Below are 22,675 nucleotides of genomic sequence, written 5' to 3' on the forward strand. Positions count from 1 at the left end.
ATACCGACAATCTTTCTTTCCACGAACAATACGAGACTGGAATAGAAGGGAGAACCGATAGAGGTACTCAAAGTACCCTCCGTCACACACCGTCAGGTGGCTTGCGGAGCATGGATGTAGATGTAGATGTAGACGTAGATAACCACGAGGGTGCGCCTGCTGTACTCCGAAATCGCACCCGAGACCATAACTGCCGGTGTAGGTCCAGTATGCCTAGCACATAGACAGGTTGGTTGAAGGCCCTCATCTAACCAACACGCGCTCATCACTGGCACCGAGGCAGTACCAGCTTTCATCAGAAAACACAACAGACCTCCGCCCTTCCCTCCAGTGAGCTCTCGCTCAACACCACTGAAGTCGCTACAGGGCGTCTGGTTCGGAGCTGCCCTTGAAGTAACCGATTTGTAACAGTTCGTTGTGTCACTGGTGCCAACTGCGATGCGCGGGAGCCATTCGCTGAACACGATGGTCTTCCCTCTCGGAAGTATCATGTGGCCGTCCGGAGCCCGGTCTTATTGCTACAGTACATGCCTGTAACCACCGCTGCTAGCAGTCATATGCAGTGGCTACATTCCTAACATTTGCTGCAGTACAGCAGAAGGAACTCAGTGAAGTGTTGATAATAACGTCTTTCTCATCTTAAAGGCATTCTTGGCTAACATCAGCTCACCACGTCCAATCTCAGACGGAACCATCACTCACGACCGTTATAGCGCGTATTTAAAGCAAGCCTGATTTGTATCCTCATAGTGACGCTACTATCGCCACTCTTATACAACTGGCGCCAAGTTTGAGGTCAGATGTAGAAACACACCTACCAACTTTCGTTTATCCCGCATAACTCCTTCATGGTGTTGAGATAAAAGAAATTATTCAGTTAGTTAAGGAGACGAAAATTTAATAGTCATGGGGGACTGGAATTGAATAGCAGGGAAGGAAGAGAAGGGAAAGTAGTAGGTGAATATGGACTGGGGGTAAGGAATGAAAGAGGAAGCCGCCTGGTAGAAATTTGCAAGGAGCATAACGTACTCATAGGTAACACTTGGGTTAAGAATCATGAAAGAATACGTGGAAGAGGCCTGGAGACAATAGAAAATTTCAAATAGATTATATAATGGAAAGACAGATTTAGGAACCAGGTTTTAAAATGTAAGGCATTCCCAGGGGCTGATGTGGATTCTGACCACAAGCTATTGGTTATGAACTGTAGATTAAAACTGAAGAAACTGCAAGAAGATGGGAATTTAAGGAGATGGGACCTGGATAAACTGAAAGAGCCAGAGGTTGTAGAGAGTTTCAGGGAGCATTAGGGAACGATTGACAAGAACGGGGGAAAGAAATAAATAAGAAGAATGGAAGGTAGGAGACGAGATACTGGCAGAAGTAAAGCTGTGAGTACCGGGCGTGAGTCGTGCTTCGGTAGCTCAGATGGTAGAGCACTTGCCCGCGAAAGGCAAAGGTCCCGAGTTCGAGTCTCGGTCAGTTTTTATCTGCCAGGAAGTTTCAAGAATGGATACCTTTGAGAGATGAAAAATAGTGAAGGCAGCAGAGGATCAAGTAGGTAAAAAGAAGACGGCTAGTAGAATTCCTTGGGTAACAAAGATACATTGAATTTAATTGATGAAAGGAGAAAATTTAAAAAAATGCAGTAAATGAAGCAAGCGAAGAGGAATACAAACGTCTCAAAAATGAGATCGACAGGAAGTGCATAATGGCTAAGCAAGGATGGCTAGAGGACAAATGTAAGGATGTAGAGGTATATATCACTAGGAGTAAGATAAATATTGCCTACAGGAAAATCAAAGACACCTTTGGAGAAAAGAGAAACACCTGTATCAATATCAAGAGCGGAGATTGAAAACCAGTCCTAAGCAAAGAAGGAAAGGCAGAAAGGTGGAACGAGCATATAGAGGGTCTATACAAGGGCGATGTACTTGAGGACAATATTATGGAAATGGAAGAGGACATAGATGAAGGTGAAATGGGACGTATGATACTGCGTGAAGAATTTGACAGAGCACAGAAAGACGTAAGACAAAAAAAGGCCCCAGGAGTAGACGACATTCCATTAGAACGACTGATAGCCTTGAGAGAGCCAGCCAAGACAAAACTTTACCATCTGGTGAGCAAAATGTATGATACAGGTGAAATACCCTCAGATTTCAAGAAGAATATAATAATTCCAATCCCAAATAAAACAGTTGTCGACAGATGTGAAAAATACCGAACTGTCAGTTTAATAAGTAATGGCTGCAAAATATTAACACGAATTCTTTACAGAGTAATGGAAAATTGGTAGAAGGCAACCTCGGGGAGGATCAGTTTGGATTCCGTAGAAATGTTGGAACACGCGAGACAATACTGACCCTACGACTTATCTTGGAAGGTAGGTTAAGGAAAGTCAAACCTACGTTTCTAGCATTTATAGAATTAGAGAAAGCTTTTGACAATGGTGATTGAATACTGTCCTTCAAATTCTGAAGGTAACAGGGGTAAAATACGGGAGCGAAAGGCTATTTACAGTTTGTAAAGAATTAGATGGCAGTTATAAAGAGTTGAGGGGCATAAAAGGGAAGCATTGATTGAAAAGAGAGTGAGACAGGGTTGTAGCGTATCCCCGATGTTATTCAATCTGTATATTGAGCGTTATTCATTCTGTATATTGAGCAAGCAGAAGGAAACAAAAGAAAAATATGGAGTAGGAATTAAAATCAACGGAGAAGAAATAAAAACTTTGAGGTTTGCCAATGACACTGTAATTCCGTCAGAGACAGCTAAGGACCTGGAAGAGTAGTTGAACGGAATGGACAGTGTCTTGAAAGGAGAATATAAGATGAACATCAACAAAACAAATGAAAGTATTTGTATGGAGTGTGGCCATGGACGGAAGCGAAACATGGACAATAAGTAGTTTAGACAAGAAGAGAATAGCTTTCGAAATCTGGTGCTAGAGAAGAATGCTGAAGATTAGAGGTGCTGAATAAATTGGGAAGAAGAAGAATTTTTAGCACAAGCTGACTAAAAGAAGGTATCGGTTGGTAGGACACATTCGGAGGCATCAACGGATCACCAATTTAGTTTTGGTGGGAAGCGTGGAGGGTAAAAATCGTAGAGGGAGCCCAAGAGATGAATACACTAAGCAGATTCAGAATGATGTAGGTTGCGGTAGGTACTCGGGGATGAAGATACTTGCACAGGATAGAGTAGCATGGAGAGCTAAATCATACCAGTCTCTGGACTGAAGACAACAACACCACATGACATACAGAGTGACTGGCGATTTAATGCTTGCCAGAAATACGAAAAGCATTTTATGCTGTAAGAAATTATCAGTACTGAACAGAAACATTGTTTATTAGACCGTGTGTGGAAAATAAATCGCAGACGAGCATTCAGTTTTTCTAACAATGGCCAGCTGAGAGATAAAGGCGGGGGGGGGGGGGGGGGAAGAGAGCTTTAAAAATAATTGACAGCTAGCTAACAACCTGACCCTTCCTTTATGCAACTAGCGTTGTGATTCATTCGAAAGGCTAAAATGCAGTGACATAATGGTTACACGAAAGAGCCGCGCTACAACTGAATTTATTTATCATTGCAATGGAATAAAACTGTATATTAAGTGCTCTTAGCTGGTGCATTGTACTTAAATTTCTCTATCTCAGAATTCGCTGTGTCATAAAAACTCTTTTGCCCATCTATAGGTACGTTTTGTAGATGCCGCTATCACTACTGCTATTGTTGTTATTTTTATTTCTTAGCCGGCCGGGGTGGCCGAGCGGTTCTAGGCGCTACAGTCTGGAACCGCGCGACCGCTACGGTCGCAGGTTCGAATCCTGCCTCGGGCATGGATGTGTGTGATGTCCTTAGGTTAGTTAGGTTTAAGTACTTCTAAGTTCTAGGGGCTGATGACCTTAGAAGTTAAGTCCCATAGTGCTCAGAGCCATTTGAGCCATTTTATGGCTTAGGTAACTATGATGTAAAAAAATACTGTGTGTGTGAAACCTTGGTTCGATGTAACTGAGGGCCTTCAGGCTCTGACGTCATCAAGTTTAATAAACAAATAAACAACTTCTCTTAATATGGATTTGATCTTCTCTGTATGCCCACAGATTCTCTGAACCCCGTGTGGTTTTAAGTTCTTAGATTTGCTTAGCGTATGCAGTACTCTGAGCACACACCTACTGACGCGAACAGTCGGCCTCTCCCTGCTGAACGCCGCGATGTGTACCGGAAGCGCGAGTATTTTAAGCTCTGCCTCACTTGTGTTCACCAGCGCACGGCGCCCCCGGGGGCAATATCCGAGTACGGGTAAGAACAAGTGCTGAGAAAAGTTCTTGACTGTTGGAGCTTCGCGAAGCATCTCTTTCCCCTAGGGATTTAACGAAGGAGAGGGGTCACCATTCTACATTTCGCAGCGTCGACATCTCCATATAGGGTCCATTTAAGTGTTGCCACTGTGGCCGTGCCGTTAATATGTAAAACAAGTGTCTCATCTCGGCTGTAGTCCGCCCCGGTAGCTGAGTGGTCAGCGCGACAGAATGTCAATCCTAAGGGCCCGGGTTCGATTCCCGGCTGGGTCGGAGATTTTCTCCGCTCAAGGACTGGGTGTTGTGTTGTCCTAATCATCATCATTTCATCCCCATCGACGCGCAGGTCGCCGAAATGGCGTCAAATCGAAAGACCTGCACCAGGCGAACGGTCTACCCGACGGGAGGCCCCAGCCACACGACATTTCCATCTCGGCTGTAGAATGCTGTTTTATTCTCCCGTTAAGTGCGACATGTTTCAGGACTCAAGCCCATTTTCTTTAGCGCCCGAAAACCTCAAACCACACACACACACACGAGCACATTCACCTAGAACTCTCAGATATGCTTATTTTATTATTATGGAAATGACAAGAACCAATACTGATATTGCGGGGCGACACCTCAGGCCGCATAGGTACTGTTGTTATTACTTTGGTATCCACCGTAAACCACAATGTGTAAATCAAGGATGGTAAAATAGTCTATATTAAAGTTCAGTGAAAGTCCAAATCTGCAGTAGCTGTTTATTGTGTTTTCACTGTATGGCGACCGTTTTCATACCCTATAGATATATCTTCAAGTCTACTTAATACTCAATGTGCCACGAATTCCAAGATACAAGTGCGCATAAAAACTTGTCACTCCTTGATAGAACCTTGGATGAAACGGCAGATCGAATCCGATCCGAACCATGCATACCAAGCGAGGCGGTGTCGTGGTTAGCCCACTGGACTCGCTTTGGGAGGACGACGGTTTAAATCCGCGTCCGACCATCCAGATTTAGGTTTTTCCGTGATTTTCCTAAACCGTTCCAGGTAAATGCCGGGATGGGTCCTTCGAAAGGGTACGGCCGATTACCTATCTCATCCGTGACACAATCCGAACTTGTGCTCCGTCTCTAATAACCTCGATGTCGACGGGACGTTAAACCCAATCTCCCTTCCTTCCTTCCTTCCGAACCCTGCAAGCAAGATCGTAAGAGATGGAAAAGAGCCACCGTGTTACAACAACTGAGTTAGAAAACTGCTGCGGAAGCAAAGGGAACTCCACAGCAAACATGAACATAGCCAAAGCCTTGCAGACAAACAAAAATTACACGAAGCGAAATGTAGGGTGAGGAGGGCTATGCGATAGGCGTTCAACGAATTCGAAAGTAAAGTTCTATGTACTGACCTGGCAGAAAATCCTAAGAAATTTTGGTCTTAAGCGATAGGTGCATCAAAACAAAATGTCCAGACACTCAGTGACCAAAATGGTACTGAAACAGAGGATGACAGACTAAAGTACGAAATACTAAATGTCTTTTTCCAAAGCTGTTTCACAGAGAAAGACTGCACTGCAGTTCCTTCTCTAGATTGTCGCACAGATGACAAGATGGTAGATATCGAAATAGATGACGGAGGGATAGAGAAACAATTAAAATCGCTCAAAAGAGGAAAGGCCGCTGGACCTGGTGGGATACCAGTTCGATTATACACAGAGTACGCGAACGAACTTGCTCCCCTTCTTGCAGCGGTGTACCATAGGTCTCTAAAAGAGCGTAGCGTTCCAAAGGATTGGAAAAGGGCACAGGTCATCCCCGTTTTCAAGAAGGGACGTCGAGCAGCTGTGCAGAACTATAGACCTAACGTCGATCAGTTGTAGAATTTTGGAACACGTATTATGTTCGAGTATAATGACTTTTCTGGAGACTAGAAATCTACTCTGTAAGAATCAGCATGGGTTTCGAAAAAGACGATCGTGTGAAACCCAGCTCCCAGTATTCGTACACGAGACTCAGAGGGCCATAAAAACAGGTTCCCAGGTAGATGCCGTGTTTCTTGACTTCCGCAAAGCATTTGATACAGTTCTCCACAGTCGTTTAATGAACAAAGTAAGAGCATATGGACTATCAGACCAATTTTGTGATTGGATTGGTGAGTTCCTAGATAACAGCACGCAGCATGTCATTCTCAATGGAGAGAAGTCTTCCGAAGTAAGAGTGATTTAAAATGGCTCTGAGCACTATGGGACGTAACATCTGAGGTCATCAGTCCCCTAAGAGTGATTTCAGCTGTGCCGCAGGGGAGTGTCGTAGGACCGTTGCTATTCACAACATATATAAATGACCTTGTGGATAACATCGGAAGTTCACTCAGGCTTTTTGCGGATGACGCTGTAGTATATCGAGAGGTTGTATCAATGGAAAATTGTACTGAAATGCAGGAGGATCTGCAACGAATTGACGCATGGTGCAGGGAATGGCAATCGAATCGCAATGTAGACAAGTGTAATGTGCTGCGAATACGCAAAAAGAAAGATCCTTCATCATTTAGCTACAAGGTTGGTTGGTTGGTTTGGGGAAGGAGACCAGACAGCGTGGTCATCTGTCTCATCGGATTAGGGAAGGATTGGGAAGGAAGTCGGCCGTGCCCTTTCAGAGGAACCATCCCGACATTTGCCTGGAGTGATTTAGGGAAATCATGGAAAACCTAAATCAGGATGGCCGGACGCGGGATTGAACCGTCGTGCTCCCGAATGCGAGTCCAGTGTCTAACCACTGCGCCACCCCGCTCGGTTTTAGCTACAATATAGCAGGTAAGGAACTGGAAGCAGTTAATTCCATAAATTATCTGGGAGTAGACACTACGAGTGATTTAAAATGGAATGACCATATAAAATTACTCGTCGGGAAAGCAGATGCCAGACTGAGATTCATTGGAAGAATCCTAAGGAAATGCAATCCGAAAACAAAGGAAGTAGGTTACACTACACTTCCAGAATGAGATTTTCACTCTGCAGCGGAGTGTGCGCTGATATGAAACTTCCTGGCAGATTAAAACTGTGTGCCCGACCGAGACTCGAACTCGGGACCTTTGCCTTTCGCGGGCAAGTGCTCTACCAACTGAGCTACCGAAGCACGACTCACGACCGGTACTCACAGCTTTACTTCTGCCAGTACCTCGTCTCCTGCCTTCCAAACTTTACAGAAGCTCTCCTGCGAACCTTGCAGAACTAGCACTCCTGAAAGAAAGGATATTGCGGAGACATGGCTTAGCCACAGCCTGGGGGATGTTTCCAGAATGAGATTTTCACTCTGCAGCGGAGTGTGCGCTGATATGAAACTTCCTGGCAGATTAAAACTGTGTGCCCGACCGAGACTCGAACTCGGGACCTTTGCCTTTCGCGGGCAAGTGCTCTACCAACTGAGCTACCGAAGCACGACTCACTGGCAGAAGTAAAGCTGTGAGTACCGGTCGTGAGTCGTGCTTCGGTAGCTCAGTTGGTAGAGCACTTGCCCGCGAAAGGCAAAGGTCCCGAGTTCGAGTCTCGGTCGGGCACACAGTTTTAATCTGCCAGGAAGTTACACTACACTTGTTCGCCCACTGCTTGAATACTGCTCACCGGTGTGGGATCCGTACCAGATAGGGTTGATAGAGAAGATCCAACGGCGAGCAGCGCGCTTCGTTACAGGATCATTTAGTAATCGCGAAAGCGTTACGGAGATGATAGATAAACTCCAGTGGAAGACTCTGCAAGAGAGACGCTCAGTAGCTCTGTACGGGCTTTTGTTGAAGTTTCGAGAACATACCTTCACCGAGGAGTCAAGCAGTATATTACTGCCTCCTACGTATATCTCGCGAAGAGAATATGAGGATACAATCAGAGAGATTAGAGACCACACAGAGGCATACTGACGATCTTTCTTTCCACGAACAATACGAGACTGGAATAGAAGGGAGAACCGATAGAGGTACTCAAGGTACCCTGCTCCACACACCGTCAGGTGGCTTGAGTAGTATGGATGTAGATGTAGGTGCATGATCTGTAATACATCTCCATCATGCTTGGTTCGAATCGGATGTCCATCTGCCGTTTCATCCAAGGTTCTATCGAGGAGTGACATGTTTTTATGCGCACTTGTACCTTGTTATTCGTGGCACACGAAGTACTAGTTTTACGTGACCTGAAGATATACCTCCAGGGTATGAAAACGGTCGTCATACAGAGAAAAAACAATAAACTGCCGTTGCGGATTTTGACTTTCACTCAACTTTAGTAGAGAGTATTTTACCGTCGTTGATTATAAATTATTTGATTGTCGTTCACATTATGTACAAGTTTCTAGCTGTGATTGGTTTTTGTAGCGACATATCAGTGCGTTATGAGCCCTCAGTATGGTAGCTAGAATAAGGGCGTGATATTTACTGCCTGCCCTCAGGTGCTCATCATTAAAAGTCGGCCCTATTCGGAACATTTCATGTCTACCGTTCTCTGCTCAGATTGCCGCCACACGCAACGCAGCAACACTGTAATCGCATGATGACGTGTTGTGTAATCTGTATGAGCTGATTATTAACTGATTATAACAGTAATTGTACCTGTATCTAAATGCATTTTGCAATAGGAGACGCGATTAGAAATACTTACTAATGTTTTAACTGTATTTTTTCTTCTCTCAATTGTGTCACAACAGAGTTGATATATTGACATGATCATTGCTACAAACAAATACCGCGTTTGCAGGTGACTGTGTGTGTGAAGCACATTGACCAATCCATGTTACTTCCGTGTCAAAATATATACCATAGCAGTAGACCAGTATGTGTCGCGCAAGTCGTGAGTTTTCGATACTGGCAGACGAACATCCTGTAACCACTCAGTGGCCACTACTTTACCCTCTGCCACTGACCAACTTAGTTCGCGGCAGAATTCACCAGCGTCAATGAAAATTAAGTACATCGTAAAATATTACTGTCTCTCTCTAAGTATTTGTGTTTGTTACTGAGCAGGAAAACTACACTCTTAAGACGTTAACGTTAATTGACTTTTTTTTTTATTCGGGTGTTAGTTGTTAGGTGCATATCATTATAAAATACGGCCTAGAATCGTGGGCCGCTTGCATACTTGATTCGCGCATGCGGCCCGATCACTGCCCTAAGGGATTTTTATGGTCTACTTCGTACCAACATTACATCAGCTTAGTTTCTTACGTGTTAATTACCCTAGAATGACGTAGTTCACAACAATATATTACTCAGTTTTCAGTTATGATAAGAAGAATTAGTCCATTCAGTACATAATTAAATGAAAGTGTATAATCTTTATTTTACCTCTGGCGTACCCTCTGCGATATCTTCACGTATCATTGGCGATAGGGCTACCATTAGGGGGTATGCGTACGTCGGTTGTATACCACTGCTTTGGTTCAACTAATCTGAGTACCACAGACTGCTTTTACTTAGAAGAATGAATGAGTGTAGCTCAGTCAGTCAGAACATTAAAGCGTGATTTCAGTTGAAGATACGAATACATGATTCAATCGCCAGAAAAACTACAGACTGGTTTCACTTCAATAGAAAGAATGAATAATTCAGTCAGTATGCATAATTACAACCGACTGTGTCGACTGTTTTCATTCAGTTACTACCACAGACTGTTTTCAGTCGATAGAAATGAATAAATAATAATAATTATTATACAGAATCATTACACCACAGCAAAACTTGCTCGGGCATTCAGAGATAGATGAACAATACATTGTTCGCGATGGAACAAGAACGTTGTCTATCTCAACAAACGGATACATTCTCACCAAAGGCATGATTTTAGCACAACCATCCGTCAACAACTCCATGAGATCTCTGCTACATGTCAGCCGCGTGAGTTAATCTAAAGACATTCACGCTTACAAGCTACATTAAAACGAGAAGCGTGACAAGCTGCGTTAAAACGAGAGGCGTTCGGAGTGGGAACAGAAAGTATGTGTACTACATGTTCTGTTAACCAATTTAATTGAGAAAAGAGTTATATGAGACACGTTACAAGAAGCCATATCTACTACCGACATCTACATACATACGTACGTACTCTGCAAACCACTGTGGAGCGAACGGCCGACGGTGCATTGCATGGTACCAGATATTTCGGTTTCTTCCCGTTCCAGTCAAATATGGTGCGCTAGAAGAATGACTGTTTAAATGCCACCGCTCATTGTGATAAGTCGACTTCTTAAAAAAGCTTCTAAGAACGAGCTAGGTAAGATAACTTTGGTCTGTTGAGTGAATTCGACGGGTACTGACCGCCTTTTAGTTTCTGCCAACTTAAGCAAGCTGACAACAGTGTGTTTATTGTGTGTACATTGGCAGCAGAATAGTATTGTTAACTGTTGTTGAAATTTATGTGGAATAGAATTTGACGTCTTTAACTGTCATTTTAGACGCAATAAAACAGTGCTGTCCGCTAACTAATCATGATAACGAACAGGTAGTGCTTATTCAATATCACTCGAGTTTATTCTATTTCTGTCGATTCAGGTGCTCCCGTCACCCATCCTGCAGAGTGTCTTCTTTGGTAATCAACACACCAGTAAGGTAAGAGCAATCACCTCGACTATGAATGTGTTATGTAAACGCGAATTGAACTGGTTTTGAATTTTCCAGTGTCAGTGGGGTTGCAAAATGTTTAAATGTTAGCACGAATATTAAATTTGTCTGTGGAAACCCCAGGATTTTGAATACAGCGCTCAGTTGTGACAACACTCGCGCCAACTTCCCCCCTTTTCTCATCTAATCTTGATTGTGCTGTTTGATCTGACAGTGAGGGTTAGGTTGGAAGAGCAGCGTTTGACTTGTGGACACCAAAGAATGTTAATGCGAAATTGCAACTGATTGACTTGCTACGTATGCCCTTCACGCCATTACGTCGTGTGGACTGTGCTTTGTGATTGATTCAGCCATTCTAGAATCCTTCGTTGCCAAGATTCGCACCTTGTTAACAAATTATTCTTCACAAATAACTGGCTATAAATGCGGGATAAATTCGTAGACATGGACTTGTGAAATAGAGACATTTGTATCCGTTGATGCGTATTGTGCAGATATATTGTACATCAACTATGAAAAACTTTAAGGAGACGCACACTGAAATATGTTATAAAATATTAATAAAGGAAATTTCAACTGGAAATAAGATACACGTGTTGAATATATTTAAGCGCTTGCTAAAGCGAGTGAGCGTATCTGACTCCGTGGCGCAACGGTAGCGCGTCTGACTCCAGATCAGAAGGTTGCGTGTTCAAATCACGTCGGGGTCAAACATTTTTATTTTTAGTTACTTATTCATTCTTCACTCTCAGTGTAAGGCTATAATAAATCTGGTGTTACATTGGTTATTTTATAAAATTTATCTACATAGGATGATTACAGCTAATACTCTCACGGGCATGAATTTTACGACCAAACAAATGATTGTTGTTAGTTAATTGAAGATTGTGAATGCATAACTGAATCGATCCACAATGAGGTGTGACGGCCAAAGTTAGGCTACTTACTATTAGTACTGCGAAGAAGAACTAATTTGTGTTAAGTGTCAGTTCTACAAGTTTGTCACAGTGATCTAAGGTAGAACAGTTCTACCAACAATTGCACTTGCAACAATGAAACTTACAGTAAGGATCCACGTGTAGTGTATAACGTAAATGCGCTTCATCAACTAAGGATGATTTTTGTTGCTGCTGTCTTAATTTTTTTTTTCCTACACCTTGGCCACGCTGTGAGAGAGAAACAGAGGTCAATCAGTAACACAATATACTTTGCTTATTTTCATTCAACAATGTCATGGAGTTATAGCCAAGGATAACACACATTCGGCAGAAAGTATTATTGCAGAACGAAGTGCTATCCACTGACATATGTTTTAACTACAGCATCACAGTACGTAAATCTTATGAAATTTATTGCAAATAATGCTTTACAGTTCAGCAAAAATAACGATCGTTGGTATAATTACAAAAGTGCAATAAAATGAGGTGTTTTGCGCTTCGATGAAACTGAATTTAGTTCAAAAGTCTTGTCTTGGCGGTCCATGCGGGAGTGACAGATAGGGGGATGAAGAATATCTCAAATAAAGTCGCGGCAGGCATTGAGGTGGAGGGAGGAGGGAACGGGGTCGGTTATACCTAGATGCCTCGCTTGACACTGGTTTTTTAAATTTTATAAGCAAGCTGTCACGAGATAGTCGGTATGTATCCTTAAACGTCTGCCACTTTAAGTTTTGCAGTATTTCCGTGGCAGTCTCCCATGGGTCAACATAACTGTCTCCAGTCGTTCAGTATTCGCTGTTAATCCTCTTTGATATGGACACCACACTCTTGGACGGTATTCTAGGATGGTTCGCACGAATATTTTGTAAACAATTTCCGTTTTAAAGTGTCTGCATTTTGTGTGCTCAGATGGTGAACGAAGTGTACTATTTTCTCGCCTACTGTTGACCCTATATGATTATTCCATTTAATATCGCTACAGATTATTACACCCAGGTATTTCACCGGTTCCAATTGTGAATCATTGGCATTGTAGTCAAAGGATTCTACTCTTCTGTATTCTATGAAGTGCACAAGTTTACGGTGGCTTGAACTACTGCATATATTTAATTTTTTAGCTTGTTGTCACTCTTTGTACAACTTTGAAAACTAAGCCGGATGTGACTTCGTATTTGTGCAGTTTTCGTCAGACAATACTTCATTACAGTTAACTACATCTGCAAAATGTTCAAGGTTACTATTGTGTGGCAGGCAGTTAATATACAACATGAACATCAAGGGTCCCAACACACTTTGCCGAGGCACAACAGATGTTATTTCTACATCTTCCAATGACTCCATCCAAGATAATGAGCTGCGTTCTCCTTTCTAAGAAATCCTCGATCAAATCACAAATTTCGTTTGAAAGACTATGTAATCGAACTTTCATTAACAAACGTTGCTTTGGTACAACATAAAATGCTTTTAGGAAGTCAAGAAATAGTACATCTATCTCTTTGCGTTATCCGCGACTTTCAAGAGGAGACAGCTGGGCTCCAGTCAGCTGTTTTCGGAATTCGTCCTGGTTGGCATGGCGGAAGTCAATCAACGCGTGTAATCGCTTTTATAGAACCTATGTTATTTTTTGCTGTGCTTCAGTCTCATAGCTTTTCGGGATACAAGTCTCGATAACTTTCCAAAGCTTCCAAGTATAATCAAATACGAATTACAGTCAATATAACTCCTTCGAATGAACTAGAGTAGAAACAAAATGGGAAAGTGAGCCTAAGTTCCTGTTCAGCTTTAGGAGTTATGAAATCGGATACCTTATTTAAGCTCACCGTAAGTGAAATAACTTCAAGTCGTAATTTTGTGCAGTCATCGCCATCAAGTCAAATGGTAAGCTTAGATTTATCGGTAGAATACGAGGAAACAACAGTCCACAACAGAGATCACAAACTCACGTAGAAAGCGCAGAGTAATTAGTTTGTACGATCTCAGCTGTTCCTCTCACTGTACAACAGACAGTATCGAAATCTGACAGAGGGCAGACAAACTGCGTGAACCATTGTAAATGCATGAATTCGGAGTGACGGTCGCAATCGAAAAATAATTACTGCAAGATGTAAATTGTTCATATCAATAAAATAGTAAATATTTATTTCAGGCCCTTTGTTTTCTCAAAGTATCCTATTTAGAATCATTTACCGTCTGCTAATTTTCCAGATTTTTTTGGAATCATCTGCATAAATTGGTTGAGCAACGTTTGCGAGGGATCAACGTAGTTGATATTGCTAATTTATGTAACAGTTTTGTTTTATTCAGAAATGGAAATGTCGTGTGGCTAGGGCCTCCCGTCGGGTAGACCGTTCGCCTGGTGCAGGTCTTTCGATTTGACGCCACTTCGGCGACCTGCGCGTCGATGGGGATGAAATGATGATGATTAGGACAACACAACACCCAGTCCCTGAGCGGAGAAAATTTCAGACCCAGCCGGGAATCGAACCTTTTTTTTTTTTGTAACCATATATATTTATTTAAATATATTAACAACGATACTTTTAAAAAAAGACATTTTATTCTATTAATCTATTATATTCCTAGTGATGGTTAATATTACTGTCATTTTATATGTTTTCGTTTTTATATTTTCCTTTTTCGTTTTTCTCTTATTGTTTGTTCCTCAAACCCTTTTACATGGCCATTTGTCGTCTTTTTTTTTTTTTTAGGGGGGTAGACATTGCAGGACAGGCATAACAGTTTATATTTGGCATCGATGCATTGATTTTGAGTTTATGTTTCTGTATGTGATGCACTTGTGATGCCACAGGCACATTGTGTATTTCTCGGGCCCTTAGGATTGACAGTCTGTCACGCTGACCACTCAGCTACCGGGGCGGACTTATTCAGAAACATTGCGGACAGGCTATAAAAACATGCTTCATAGAATTAGCCGAGTATTAAGGTGAGATTCTCCACTTGATCAAGGAGTAATCTTTGCATTTTTTCTTCCTGGTGCACGATGCTGCATTATTATATACCTACGGAATATGTATTCAGGTATTACGAAAAACACAGGGAAGAGCAACTAGTTTTGTAGCAAAACGCGATGGTGACCAAGGCAAGCTGGTGAAGGCATGCGGAGAGATGCATCTGCATCGAATACGGTTGAACCGACCGACAAGGAAGAAAATTAATACCATTTTAACAAGGTTCAGTACGTTTAGTTGTATATAAAAGTTGGCAATCACAGAACACCTGTGGAGTTCTCAGATGTGTTACATGTCTCTGCTCTGTGCAATGCTTCTAACCTTGGTAAGTTCTAATGGCAGTCGGAGACGATTATTGTATGTTGCAAGTGTCTTGCCGACCTCTGAAAACAACATTCCTTCTAACATTTATAAAATGTTTGTGCTTCTCACAGGAATTCACAATGTCACAATAATACTTCCCCACATGACTCTTCGAACGCAAAGAGCACGAAAGTTACCTACGATTGTCACGAATTGTTTTGCGAGGAAACATTTGTGCACTTCGTAGAAGCTGATCTGCAAGTCGTTTGTGAACTGTAATAGCTGCAGTCGAACTGTCTTCCCATTCGTCCAAAACTTTCATTTATACATTTCTGTAGTGAAACAGATGGAAAATTCGCAACGTAATTGCTTCCCTCACAGTCACGGTAATACTTTGTTTTGACCTTTGGACTTTCCCTTCAGCTTTCATTCTGATTCCTCAAGTCTTCACTTTGTGCTAATTATACTAAGCCTATGGAGTACGCCGTAACTGTCTGAAGGCAGAGTAACCCAACTTTCCTCATTCACGACGTTGCCGTTTCGTGCAAATAACTTGAGTGAAGTACCGCCGCTTGTTATTGGTCGTTAAGAACAATACATGTAGACACAATCGCAAAATACACGGACAGAATGCTAACCTCCACAAAAGCGCCAGTGAATTAAAAACGCATCTAATTTCGCTCCGCGAGCAATTTTCTTGCTTTCATTGCTTTCATCTTGGCGCAACTCGTCACAGATGTAACAACTAAATTACTCCCATAAGCGTGTTACCAATGGTGTACGGTAGGAGAAATTTCTGGAAACGCCAAGGAAATAGTACAATTACGTTGACATCTCATAAGAAGTTTGAATTTGTATCTTCTGAAGACAGGTCTACCGCTGGACAAGAAAATGTAGCCCTTAACAAATACTTTGAATGCTTTTAAATTTTTTTACTTGGCTGGAGCAGCAACCGTAGAATAAAATCTTCTTGTAGAAACAGTAAACAACCAATCAGTTGCAAATTGGAAGGTTTACTAAAACACCTTTACCATAGTTTCGACGTTTATGAAAACGTCTTCTTCAGAAGGAAAATATGGGCAACCTAAGCAAGTTAACAGTGAACACTCACTGTGTGTGTGTGTGTGTGTGTGTGTGTGTGTGTGTGTGTGTGTGTGTACCAGTATATATACTGGCACAATCATATCTCTCTACGAATACAAATACAAATTCAGACTTAACTAGTTTACATCTTGTGGCAGAGATACGTTAAAATATAGCGGTAACGCGTCGTCAGTTGTAAAATTTCACCCCCATCACTGGGTTTGCATAAAGAAAGTAGAGGCTAAGGGTTTGACTTGCTAGAAGAATTACAGGTTTTTTAACATTCTAGTCACAATGATGGATGCATTTTAAATGAACAGGTGCAACTCAAAAATAGAATTTTTTTAGATATTCTCAGAGGCCTATTTTCGTTAAAGTAGCAGAGAAATGGCTCGATCTTCCATATGACTGTAGGATATGTCATTTTCCTCGCCTTTGGTCCTAGTGATACTTGTGTTTCTTCTTTGTTATGATGTGACATATATTTGTAGAGGTTTGATGTTCACAGTTTTTCAGATATGTCGTATTTTAGAGTTATACGCGTTTTACCATCTTCTCCCGTCCCCCACTACTATCTGCCTCCATTCCCCCCTCCCCCTTTCCTTCCTTCTCTCTAATCCCATTCCTCTCCCTTTTCACGCCCCCCCCCCCCCCTTTTCCTCTTCCCGCCCTAGTTCCTTTTGCTGTTGTTTCTGTTTGCACTATCAGTTTTACGTAATCTGTTTTTATCACAGTCACTTCTTTTTAGATGGTAACTTACTATCTGTTGCGACGTTATTAATTTTAAATATGTGCACAGCTAAATATGATCTTGTTTTTAATGTCATAATTTTAGTTTTAACCTTTGAAGCAAGTTTAGTATGATAAAAGTTTCATTCACTATCACACCCTCCTTGAGCATAGCCCGCATCTCGTGGTCGTGCGGTAGCGTTCTCGCTTCCCACGCCCGGGTTCCCGGGTTCGATTCCCGGCGGGGTCACGGATTTTCTCTGCCTCGTGATGGCTGGGTGTTGTGTGCTGTCCTTAGGTTAGTTAGGTTTAAGTAGTTCTAAGTTCTAGGGGACTGATGACCATAGATGTTAAGTCCCATAGTGCTCAGAGCCATTTGAACCATTTTTCCTTGAGCATACTACTAGTGCCCCCTCTTGTCTGAAGCTTTCCTTAGCGCAAGCGTTGTGTAAGTGACGCTAGTGCACTGTACATTGGCGAGGAAGTACCACATGAAAACAACTATGTTGTGCATGTTTTAATATAATATGGAATTGTAATTTTAGCTTTGACGACGGCATTCGGCAATGCTTTAATATACCTCTGCCACAACAATTTGTAATCCAGTTGGCCATACTGTCCTTCTGAAGAAGACGTTTTAATAAATGCTGAAACCGTCCTAGGAGGCACCACATTTGTGGCGAGTTGTAGCAATACAAAGTACTTCAAGAGGAAGTCGAGTAGATATTGCAACACATACACACATTATTAATAGTTATTAACACCTGAGAATGGTAAATGCTTAACTTTGAAAACAACTATTATCCTCACAGATGATCTGAATTTGATACTGTCGCTGACAGTTACATATATAACACTTCGTTCATTACATAATGATAGTTTCACATCAGAGTAGTTGTCTGTAACTTGATATTAAGTTAACTGTCCTGTTAGCACGCAGCCGGGTCTGCGCTAAGACTATGGTTGCAGGTGAGTGGTCGCTGATTATATAGAGACAGGGCTGAGCGACACACAAATAAATTTCAGGATGCGGCGGCGTAAGGAAACACATTTGCGCCGACGTCTCCGATTCGTTGCTGCGTCTGGCAGCGAATGTTACTTGTGATGCCGTCATGACGTACCAACTTTTGCACGAGACCTCATGCTGCGGGCGACACAATAACGTTAGGACCAACACCATCACAACCAACGGATTGGACAACGAATGGAAACATCACATAAAACAACCTGATACAATGGCCTGTGCAGATGACATAGTTTTGATAGGAAACAACAGTGGTGTTACTGAAACGCTGTTCAAGAAGCTAAATAAACGGTCTTGAAAACAGGTTTAAAAATTAATTGATAAAAAGCAGAACACACGAATATACGAACGGAAAGTATGACTACAGGACAACGTCATAACCTTCACGTAGAAAACTGCAGTTTCAAGAACAATCCCAACTTCAAATATCTTGGTGTGAATATGAATTACTGCAGTAGAAAACAAGTCAAATACGTAACCATACAAAGTTTACTTTTCCCTCCAAAGGCTTCTTTCTATCCTCCAAACTCTCAACCAGGAAAACTGAGCTGAAACTCTCCAAAGCAATCACCGGGCCAATACTGCTTTACGGAGCCGAAGCATGGAGAATGACCAAAAAAAGAAAAGCACAAACTCTCAGTGTACGAAAATAAAGTGTACAGAAAAGTCTTTGGACCAATATTCGACTAAGCAACACAAAAATGGAATGGGAGATCCGACGAAGAACTAGTTAAGCCAGCCGACCAACCCTCGGTAATGAACATCGCCAAAGCGAGAAGTTTGCAGAAGAAATGGGTCGTTCGCGAACTAACAGGTCCAAAGGAACGGTTCATCAAGATGAACGGAACGAGTGATTAACGAATTCTAAGGAACGGTCTAGGCGTTAAAAGTTTTTTTACATTAAAATTTTTTTATTTGATAAAAAACTTACAGATTTTCTGTTAAAACCTAGAAACTTAGTTTAAACACATAAGACATAAGTAGATATGCACGAAATAATGAATTTTATTTGGTATACTTTTATACGAACTTCTGTATTATAAGATGAAACTACCGACACCCATCGGCACCGAAGAATTGAGAATATGTCTCACAAGGGAACATCCCCATCGCACCCCCCTCAGATTTAGTTATAATTTGGCACAGTGGATGGGCCTTGAAAAACTGAACACAGATCGATCGAGAAAACAGGAAGAAGTTGTGTGGAACTATGAAAAAATAAGCAAAATATACAAACTGGGTCGTCCATGCGTAAGATATGCAATATTAAGGGCAATGTAGACGAGGAGCTCCGTGGTCCCGTTGTTAGCGTGAATAGCTGCGGAAAGAGAGGTCCTTGGTTCAAATCTTCACTCGACCGTAAATTTTAACTTTTTATTTTCAGTTTATGTGAAAAACTCTTATGCTTTCATCACTTTTTTTGGAGTGATTATTACTTCCACAAGAAAACCTAAATCGGGCGAGGTAGAAGAATCTTTTCACCCATTCGCCAAGTGTACTAGTTAGGTGAGTCGACAACATATTCCTGTCATGTGACGCACATGCTGTCACCAGTGTCGTATACAAAATATCAGACGTGTTTTCCTGTGGAGGAATCCGTTGACCTATGACCTTGCGATCAAATGTTTTCGGTTCCCATTGGAGAGGCACGTCCTTTCGTAACTAATCACACGGTTTTGCGGTGCGGTCGCAAAACACAGACACTAAACTTATTACAGTGAACAGAGACGTCAATGAACGAATGTACAGATCATAACTTTGCGAAAATAAAGGAAGCAAAATTTTCAGTAGAGGGCAGATTTGAACCAGAACCTCTCGTTTCGCAGCTGTTCACGCTAACCACGGGACCACGGCGCTACTCGCCTCACATTGGCCTTAATATTGCCTATCTTACACATGGACGACCCAGTTTGTATATTTTGCTTATTTTTACGTAGTTCCACGCAACTTCTTCCTGTTTTCTCGATTGATCTGTGTTCAGTTTTTCAAGGCCTATCCACTGTGCCAACTTATAACTAAATCTGAGGGGGGTGCGATGGGGATGTTCTCTTGTCAGGTATGATTACGCCACACGCTTCGTGTTCATGGTAACTTGAATGAGTGGGCTCAAGTCATGGTACAAAAACACTCTCAAAACATGACAGAACTACTTCTGGGCTGATGTACATCCTCCAAAGACTGCTAATTCAACAGTTCATTAGGCCGTCGGCGCACTGGATCCCTTGCATCACTTGAAAAAGAGGCAAAATCGCGACTCGTCGGACCCGACCTCATGCCTCCAGTCAATTATATTCCAGGGTGTATTGTCCGAACGGCGATGGCCTTGCCTAAGTGGATACACCGGTTCCCGTCAGATCACCGATGTTAAGCGCTGTCGGGCGTGGCCGGCACTTGGATGGGTGACCATCCGGCCCGCCATGAGCTGTTGCCATTTTTCGGGGTGCACTCTGCCTCGTGATGCCAATTGAGGAGCTACTCGACCGAATAGTAGCGGCTTCGTTCAAAGAAAACCATCATAACGACCGGGAGAGCGGTGTGCTGACCACATGCCCCTCCTATCCGCATCCTCAGCTGAGGATGACACGGCGGTTGGATGGTTCGATGGGCCACTTGTGGCCTGAAGACGGAGTGTGTATTGTCTGACCCACTGAAAACGTACGGCCAGACCAGGCGAACGGTCTACCCGACGGGTGGCCCTAGTCAAACAACATTTACATTTTACGAGGTACCAGACTCCGAGTGTCCATTCTGGGTAGTTCCCTTGTCAATGTTCGCTCGGAAACTGGTTGAGATGGACGTGTATTCACTGACAGGAGCAATTCCTGTCGGGCTTGAAGCCGGTTGTCATCGACAAGAAGGGGCATTCATCTCTGGGCCCTGTCTGTTGGAATCTTCGTACGTTCACTGATCTTATGCCGTGTTATTTTGTTGCGAGTGGAACACCGTTCCTGGTAGACATGTTGGACAGTGCACGTCGAACACCAACAAATACGGCAAATTGACCACGTCTAAACACTACACGTCCGCAGCTCGTGGTCGTGCGGTAGCGTTCTCGCTTCCCGCGCCCGGGTTCCCGGGTTCGATCCCCGGCGGGGTCAGGGATTTTCTCTGCCTCTTGATGACTGGGTGTTGTGTGATGTCCTTAGGTTAGTTAGGTTTAAGTAGTTATAAGTTCTAGGGGACTGATGACCATGAATGTTAAGTCCCATAGTGCTCAGAGCCAAACACTACACGTCTCTTCTGCCACTCTGTCACGTCGTCCCATTTTACAGCGCTGATTCCATTCAACCGGTTAACACGTACCACGCCACTTGCGGTGGCTTAACGCAGCGGCACGGGGTGGTATAGCCGTCCCTTATCAGTTATACACCACGTCCAGAACTGCGTAGCAATCAGTGTGCTCTTTTAAGTTTGTGACTAACATTCTGTGTGGTGAGATTATTCGGCTGCGCTGTTGTCTACTCACTAACGTTTGAAAGTTATTTTCTTAAAGTTACTCTAATAACTGCCGATACAGCACGCCATCTGTTTGATGAACTTCGTACTTAGGGCTCGCGATGGGTGATTCTAAGATATTCTGCATCCGTGGTAATAATCGATTCTTTCCGTAATGGTACAAGTGGACTGCAGTGTTGTTATACCAGTGCGAATTACATAACTTAATATAAGTGATACCCGTTGTTATTTACAGTTTCGTGATATAACCCACATTTTGAAATGCTGAATAAGTTATTAATAGTTAAATTGTAATGTAAGTTCGAATATTTGACAGTTCTCATCTCGGTTCTCCAAACGGTTAAGGGTCAGCCATCTGATGACTAATTTCACCGTCTTAGTCAAGTTCGACATACTGCAGAAAAAATTGCCTGATTTTTAACTCGTGTAGCAGGTTCGGCTGTGTATCCATTTTCATCTATATAGTATTACCCATAAAAAGTACATATCTGGACCACTTTCGGCTAGTTACCATTCTGGTATCTTACTACCGAATGCAAAGTGAGTGCAGCTGAATATCTTGGCACCTGTTTAAAATACAGTAGGCGTCATGCCACCCCAATATATCTTAATGATGCATGACCAACGGGAGTTTTAACTATATGTCAAATATGTCGTCCGCCTCCGTGGTCGATAAATTGTTTTATAAACTATGTCTTCAGCAAGGTAGGGGAGTCTATAAACGACTTCTAACAAGACACAATGAATGAAATACAGTAAGTAAATCCTCAACGATAAATGAAAAAAAGAAAAGCTTTTACCATTTCCACAATTTATTGAAATTCCGTATTTAAAGTCAGTGCGAAAGATAAAATCTCTGTTTCTGAATAAATGCAATATTTTCGAAAAAAAAATTTACTTTGCTGCCTTCGGTGTGGAAGGACCCAGGCTCGAGTCGCGATACTTCCTCAGATTCTTTTCTGAAATAGGAAGGCCAGGAACGCTGTCTACTCAGCCTCGTGGGGACACATCAGGAGCTGCTTGAATGAAGAAGATCGAGATTCACCTACTGGCATTACCGGCTGAAAGGCTTGTTGATCGCATGTCCCACGACCATAGATCGCTCCTCGTACTACCTTGTGAGCAGTAGTCGGCCAATCGGAACACATGTAACGCCTAATCCGTGAGCGGTTTTTAAGTGTACTTTTTTTTTACCCAAATGTATCCGTTTGATGGGTTTACTGCATGCACTGAGGTGAAGAAAGTCATCGGATACCTCCTAATACTGTGTCGGACCTCT

The 22,675-nt window shown here is 42.5% G+C and overlaps 1 protein-coding gene and 1 non-coding gene across 4 annotated transcripts in view; both read left to right on the forward strand.

Moving 5' to 3' along the window:
• LOC124776265 (prolyl 4-hydroxylase subunit alpha-2) overlaps positions 1–22,675 on the forward strand; it is a 203,586-nt gene that overhangs the window by 123,899 nt on the left and 57,012 nt on the right. For 2 of the 3 annotated variants that reach the window (XM_047251160.1, XM_047251161.1), the window contains one exon: positions 10,826–10,882. The exons of the other annotated variant lie outside the window; for it this stretch is intronic. The gene's annotated coding sequence lies outside the window, so the exon portion shown is untranslated. The remainder of the gene's footprint in view (positions 1–10,825; positions 10,883–22,675) is intronic. 3 annotated transcript variants of the gene reach the window in all.
• Positions 11,533–11,604, forward strand: Trnaw-cca. Its single transcript has one exon. It is a non-coding gene; the product is annotated as a tRNA-Trp (tRNA).

This window comes from Schistocerca piceifrons, chromosome 2 (assembly GCF_021461385.2).
Source record: "Schistocerca piceifrons isolate TAMUIC-IGC-003096 chromosome 2, iqSchPice1.1, whole genome shotgun sequence".
Lineage (NCBI taxonomy): Eukaryota > Metazoa > Arthropoda > Insecta > Orthoptera > Acrididae > Schistocerca > Schistocerca piceifrons.